Source organism: Balaenoptera physalus (genome assembly GCF_965194825.1).
Source record: "Balaenoptera physalus genome assembly, chromosome: 1".
Lineage (NCBI taxonomy): Eukaryota > Metazoa > Chordata > Mammalia > Artiodactyla > Balaenopteridae > Balaenoptera > Balaenoptera physalus.
The window spans coordinates 127,632,260-127,639,705 of NC_138882.1; the positions used below are offsets into that span (position 1 = coordinate 127,632,260).

Sequence of the window (7,446 nt, forward strand, 5' to 3'; positions counted from 1 at the left end):
CCCCCAATGGGAATTATTAACCTGGGTTAAGGGAGCGGGGGTGGGGGTGGGGGGTGTTGGGGGGGGTTGGTGGCCAGGAAGGGAATAGAAGTAAAGTACTTGATTAATTTCTTCTCCGGCCCTTCTTCCCATTTCCACAGGAGAAGAAGGCAAGAATTGTGACTTTGTATCTAAGCAGAACTAAATTTCAAATAAGTTACATCTCTTGTGATTCTCAGAGCAATATTGGAGACTACAAAGGATGTGAGTCAGCGTGGAGATTCCTGGTGCTGTGTTCAAGTTCTAAAATCTCTGAATATTAATGAACCCCACAAAAAGAATCCCAGAAGATCTGATGTATAGATTTTTGAGTTATCTCTTAGATTGAAAAGAATATATGTTGTGTATTCATATCTCTTCTGGGTCAAATAACAACTTGATTCCTATTATCCCTGTCCCCACAGAAAACCAGCATCAGAACCAGTGTTGTCTATGAAATGAACATTTTATAAATTTTCAGTAAATATTGAATATCACAGGTAAGATACTTTATTTTTCATACATCTTTTAAGATATTGATTATGCACCTCATATACTTGAATATTATGATTATTATTCTTTATCCATTTAAGGCGCCATTCTTAGGAGTGAGCACAGGGACTTCCTAAATATTTTCCTTATCAACACAGCCAGCTCCAGCCTGTTTTCCAATGTCGCAGTAATTTAACAGCTGAGCTGGCAGCAAGACATGGGCCAGAGCTGCAAGGAAAGTGAGAGCCACAGTCTTTTTAGCGAAAGCTAAAATGTGCTTTTGCATCTCACAATGGTTTTGCAGCTGCCATTCATCTAATCCCAGCAGAATGCCTGTGCCCAATTCAGCTATTTTCTATTTTTATACATAATCTGGTACCTTTTAACAAAATAAACGGGACTTTCTAATAGGAGGTAACAATTTAATCTTTCTCTAGTGGCTCACCCGACACCTGTGTGTGTTCATCAGAGCTAGGCAAAGTTCTTCTGTAGCTTAAGTAATAATCATTGTCTTAACAAGTATGAAACAAGTATAATCATGGAGAATGCAAACCAAGCAGGGATCTTAGGTTGTCAAGACATTCCTTTTCACACATAGCCAGTGTAACCTTGTTTGGTTGATTTTTAAAATTGATTTATACAATGGAAAAGCCACAAAACTGGTATTTTCTAATACTGGTATGTTGTTCACAATACATTGCTAAAAGAGATCCTGGAAACAAAGTTAAGTGGGAAGGCACTGGATTTGACCAACTGTTGACACATTAAGTTACTTACAAATAGAAAACAATTCAGAATATCTCAAAACACAGTAGCTCCAAATAGTCTACAGAGCTATGCCAATTCCAACAAAAAAAGAATGAATATTCACCTACAAATGTACACATTCATTCTGTACTAAAATATTTTTGGCTAGACATTAGACACACTCCTGAAGGGTGTATTAGTTGTCAGATCATGTAGGCCTTATAAAAAGGCTACATCATTGGACTTTATATATTCTTTTAGTTATCTATTGCTGCACAGCCAATTATCTCAAAACTTAGTGCTTAAAACAGAAAACATTTAGAGTTGATTCTCACCATTTACAGTAGTTATATTTTATAAAGTCACTGCAAACACAGCAGTAGTGAATACTGAACCATTGCTCCTGGGGAAACACAGGCTTAGGCTCCTGCAAGCCTCTAGCCACAAACTTTTTATCAACCAATCAATACATAAATTTGTTTTATGTGTATTACTCGTTAAAAACACCTTGTTTAATGTATATTGTTGATTCATTAATATTGAACTTGTGGCCAACAGCTCTATAATTCATGCCTGAGATAAGTTTGTCTAACACATATATTTTCTCCAAAAGGCACATCACAGCCTTCTTGTACTTAGGAACACTAGAGGCACTTCAGCACTTTGCTTGGGGCCATTGTAAACAGTGAAATCACCATCAAAAAACACCAAAATGTGAAAAATGCAGCACCAAATAGACAATGAAAAGGACACTTGTTTACAGTATGAGACCTTGTAGAAGATGGCAGAGATCACCTTGTTTGATCTTAACTGGGAAGAGGCACAATCATTGGGCCACTCAGATTTTTCACTGCTCTGCACATGGCGGTGAATGACTGTAAAAATGCCATGATGTTGATTTTGTGGTTATGAACATATTTTAGCAAGTAGGCGAATTTGCAAATAGAGAACTGTGAATAATGAAGACAGATTGTATTTTTGCAGTCTCTGAGGGACAGGAATCTGAGAATGGCTTAGCTAGCTCTTACTCATTCCTCATAATTGAATTTATATGACACTTCCTCCTAGAAGCCTGTCCTAGATAAGACTGAGTTAAGTCCTCTCTTTCTGTCTCTTGTGCCCACTTTTATCATATCACTTGTTAGACTAAGCCATCATGTCATGGTAACACGTCTTTCTCAATACTCAATTGTAAGCTCCTTCAGGGCAAGAACTGTGTCTTACTCCTCATTATATTTACAGCACCTTCCACAAGAGTTGGCTTAATAGGGCTCTCAATAATTCTTGAATAGCTCAATAAATTAAAATCTACTGTTAAGTAATGGGGTAGGTAATGTCAACGTGGAAATACTGAAGTACCTCCCAGTGTATTGTGTATTTAATTTTTAGTTATCAATGAAATGAACACATTTGCTTCTTTAAATACTAGCTGGGAGGATTACTTTGCACCAAGGAATTTACAAATATTGTACAAGTATTAACGGATTGAGATAGCTGGAAAAAAAAAAGCTGGTAAAATAACAAATGAATCATTATTAATTTTAAATCAGTCAAATCTTGGACTGCTGAAACATTTGTCCAGGTTACTGTCAAGGACTGTGAGAGCTTTCCCTCCTTGCAAGCTAAAATGTTGGCCTGCCATAGTTTCATGAAAGGAGAACACAACAACAGCTGGAATAAAAAGGAAGAAATCATTAGAGACATTGTAACCATTAAAATGACTATAAGTGAATATTTTGAACAACTTTATGCCAATAAATTTGACAACTTAGGTAAATGGACAATTTCATCAGACACATACACACAAAAGATAGACAGCACAAAATACCGATAACTGTAAAGGAAATTAATATCATTTTTTTCCCACAAAGAACCGTGGACTCAGATAGCTTCACTGTTGAATTCTACCAAGTATTTAAGGAAGTAATAATACCTATTATGCACAAACTTTCAGAAATTAGTGGAAGAGAGAACACTTCCCAATACATTTTATAAAACCAGAATAACTTTGTGGTGAAATATTACAAGAAAAACATCAGACCAATATCTCTCACAAACACAGATGCAAAAATTCATAACAAAATATTAATGAATTCAATCAATCTATGTATAAAAAGGATAATATGTTATGGCAAATGTAATTTAGCCCAAAAATTTAGTCTAGTGTTTCATTCAAAAATCAATGTAACTCAATACATTAACAGAATAAAAGAGAAAGCCATATGACTTTCTTAAGAGGACAAAAAAACCCAAAAACCAAAAAAGGCAAAATTCAACGCCCATTCATGATTTTAAAAAACAACACATCAAACTAAGAATAGAAAGAAACTTCCCCTTAATCCAAGAAGGGGAATTTAAGAAAAGTCTAATGCTGACATCGCACTTAATAAAATATTGAGCCCTTTTCTCCTGAGATAGGAAAAAAGGTCAAGATATTCACTTTTACCACTTCTATTTAGCACTGTATTGAATGTCCAAGCCAGTGCAATAAAGTAAAAATATTTAAAAATAAATTAAAAACCTAAAATCGAAAAATAAGTAAAACTGTCCTTATGTGAAAATGCCATGATTATGTATAAAACTCTATGTAGTCTACAAAAAAATGGCTAAAATTAATAAGTGAATTGATCAGGATCACAAGATTCAAAATAAATATATAAAAATGATTTGTATTTTTATCTACTAGCAATAAACAATACCATTAAAAGTAACATTTCAACGTACTTTACTAAATCCAATGAAATATATGCACAACCTGTATATTGAAAAATAGAATACATTGCCCAAAGGAATTAATGAAGACCCAAAGGGATAGATTTACCATTTTATGTATTGGAAGATTCAATATTTTCAAGATGTTTCTCCTCTAATTTGCCCCATGGATTCAACACAATCCCTAACAAAATCCTAAAAGGATTTCTAGTAGAAATTGGTGAGAAAATTCTAAAATTCTTATGGAAATGCAAAGAACCTAGAAAATATCTTGAAAAAAAAATAGAGTTGAAGAAATTACACGAACTGATTTCAAAATTTACATAACTAAGTGTGATTTTGGTGTAAGATAGATTCATGAACAGAATAGAGTCCAGAAACAGACTCACATGTCTAGCCATTTGATAAATAAATTGGGAAAGAAGAGGTTCTTTTGACAAAAGTTGATTAAACAACTAAATATCTATATGAAATATGAAAGTAGACCCCAATTTCAAACCATACACAAAGATTAATTTGAGATAAGTCATAGGCCTAAACTGAAAATTCAGAACCGTAAAACTTCTAAAAGGGTCCATACTGTAATATCCTAATAACCTTAGAGTAAGCAAAGATTTCTTGGTAAGGACAAAAACAGAAAAACAAAACCACACAACTTTTAGCAGAAGTGAAATGGATTAATTGGAAATTTTCTGCTCATGAAAAGATTTCCCTTAAAAATGAAGAGATAAACCAAATGCAAGGAAAAATATTCATGACATTTATATGACAAAAACACATATTCAGATTATATAAAAACTCCTACAATAAAATTATGAATAGTTTAATTTTTTTAATGGATAAATTATTACAACAGGCAATTTCCAAAAAAAGATATTCAAGTGAACAAAAAGCACATGAAAAGGCACTCAAAATCATTTGCGATCAGGGACACACAAATTAAAATGAAAACCACAGGGGCGGGAGGCTCCGGTGGCGGGCGACACGTTCCGGGCGCCGGAGAGCGAGGGAGGCCGGGCCGGCTCCAGGGCTATGAGGCCCCCGGGAGGAGAGCCGAGCGATCGTCCAGAAGCAGCCGCACCTCCACGCAGACCTAACAGGATGGCATCTAATATTTTTGGACCCACCGAAGAACCTCAGAACATACCCAAAGGGACCAAGCCCCGTGAGGGGAAAGGAAGTGGTATATTTGACGAATCCACGCCTGTGCAGACTCGACAGCGTCTGAACCCCCCTGGTGGGAAGACCAGTGACATTTTTGGCTCCCCAGTCGCTGCTGCTTCACCCATGGCACACCCAACGAACCCAAGGACCACGTGTTCCTGTGTGAGGGAGAGGACACACCGGACCTCAGAGCCGCGGCCAGCGCCTCCCCCAGACAAGAGCCGGGCGCGTCAGGTGGCCCGGGAGGAGCAGCCCGCGCCCAGCAGCCGGCGCCCGCCATCGGCAGCCGTGAGCCCAGGCTGCGCCCGAGGCTTCGCTCCCACAACAAAATCCTGAACCCGCCTGGAGGCAAGTCCAGCGTCTCCTTCTACTGAGACGCTGCTGCATCCCCCAGAGCCAGACAGGAAACTCAAGAGATAGGATTTCAAAACTGTAGTTTCTTTAGCCCGAAAGAGCGGGATGGGGAGAGGGTCTGCTGGGGGGACACCTGAAGCAGCTGCTCGGCTCCACTGCCATCACGAGAAGCCCGAGACCTCGCCTCCCGGAAACCAGGGGAGGAAACGTGATGCCTGGTGTGGGAGGAGCTCTCGGGTGGGTGGGAGGAGCTCTCGGGTGGGTGGGCGGGGAGGCGGTGCCAGGCCAGGTGCGCCTGAGGCGTGGGCTCTTCGCGTCCTTGGTGTGCTGGCTAGTTGGGTATCTAGGAATCACTAATACAGTAGCAGAGTTTAAAGCCTTTGAGAGAAAACCAAAAACCACGCGTCCGTTGCTATGGGATAGAAGAGCAAGACACACTGAAACCCTAGCAGGGTGGGGAGGCGGGTATCTGGATAGATCCCTGAGGTCCTGACGCTATTTACCCTTCATGGACACGGTCTCCGTTCCTGCAACTTTGGCCTCAGTGTTTTGCGCTTCAGTTCCACAGATTTTCTTGAAACATCTTCATTGCTTTTCCTCAGCAGCTGTCAACAAAAAACCAAAATGTTGTTCTCAGTCTTACGCTTTATGGAAAGATTTTGCACCCTGATCTCCCGAGGTGCCCCCCTTCTGCCCTCTCAATCCTTGGCCAGATCTTATGTAGAAATCTCTCCCTTTCATCCAGGAGAGACTGGTTTTGGGCTCTTTACGGGCAGTTTTGCTTGTGAATTGTTCATTTTTTCCTCATCAGCCTTAAGTCTAGGCCTTTGCTCCTCACCAGTGATGTGGACAGTTTCCTTCACCAGCGATACTTCCTTTCTGCAAGGCCACTAACTTCTACAGGACTTTAAAACTACCCAGATATATCCAGGTAATGGGATTGTTTAACTCCTTCATGTGTCTTCCTTTATATTCCCGCTGACAGTGGGAAGAAGAGAGGCTTGAGAACCTTGGGTTCTTAGGTTTGGATTCTGTCATAATAGCTCAAGAGCTGTTCTCAAGTACCAGCTTTACATCAGTAACTGTTGACTCTGGTCTGTTTCTGACACCTTTCTAGAAAAAAGTCTGTTGCTCAGGTACACCAAAGAGGAAGGAAAGTTTTCTTAGGCCACCCTTTATAAAGCTTTGCAGAACCTCTGGACCATATTCACAGTTTCCAGACGAGCCTTAGAGACCTTAGGCTCAGAGATTAAATAGTTTGGCAGTAAAATCTCAACCGGCCCATTCCATGGTATTTGCCAGGAAAGACAATGGGCTGGCAAGAATCATGCTGCTGTAATCTGTCAAGCAAAAGTTTCTCCCATTGAGCCTCTAAAGGGCTATGGTCTCGGTTCCTGTACTGCAGTCACGTGGGACCAACAGTTTGGGTTGGAGCTACTGGTACGAGTGCCTACAAAGCTAATGCAGGTGCTAAAAATGTCTTCATCATTGTTAAAGTGTAGTCGCACTCCTAGTGGCCTGGACGCTCAAGTGCCTGCAGGAGCTCCCTGCCAAGCTCCACATCCTCCATCGGCACTGGGGGGTTCGCACGGTGCTTTGCCAAGCAAAGACACTTTGCCTTTCTGTCCCCCTGCTGCCTTTGGAGCCAAGAGACACTGATTCCATGTGACTCTGTCAAGTGCTTCCTATCTCCTCCATCCTTCAAATAGTCATTTATAGGAAAGTTGTCTGGAATTCAGAGCTTTTTTTTCCACATTAAAAAATGTCATAAATGGTGGTTAGCTTTTAAGCTCAAACACACTTAGTTAGTTAAATAAACTAACTTGTTTAACTTACAGTAAGATGTTCCAAAGGTAGAAATGAACTGCTATTTCTAACTTTTTTTTTTTTTAATATACAAGAAAATGATTTGTGAATTCCAAATTGGATCGCCAAGAAGACCCTGACGTGCTGCTGGCC

General features: G+C 39.7%; 1 pseudogene across 1 annotated transcript; it reads left to right on the top strand.

Annotated features, from left to right (window-relative positions):
- The first annotated feature begins 2,118 nt into the window (after positions 1–2,118).
- On the top strand, positions 2,119–5,538 carry LOC309640229 (jupiter microtubule associated homolog 2 pseudogene; annotated as a pseudogene). Its single transcript has 2 exons — positions 2,119–2,124; positions 4,927–5,538. The product of its transcript is annotated as a jupiter microtubule associated homolog 2 pseudogene (transcript).
- Positions 5,539–7,446: the final 1,908 nt, after the last annotated feature.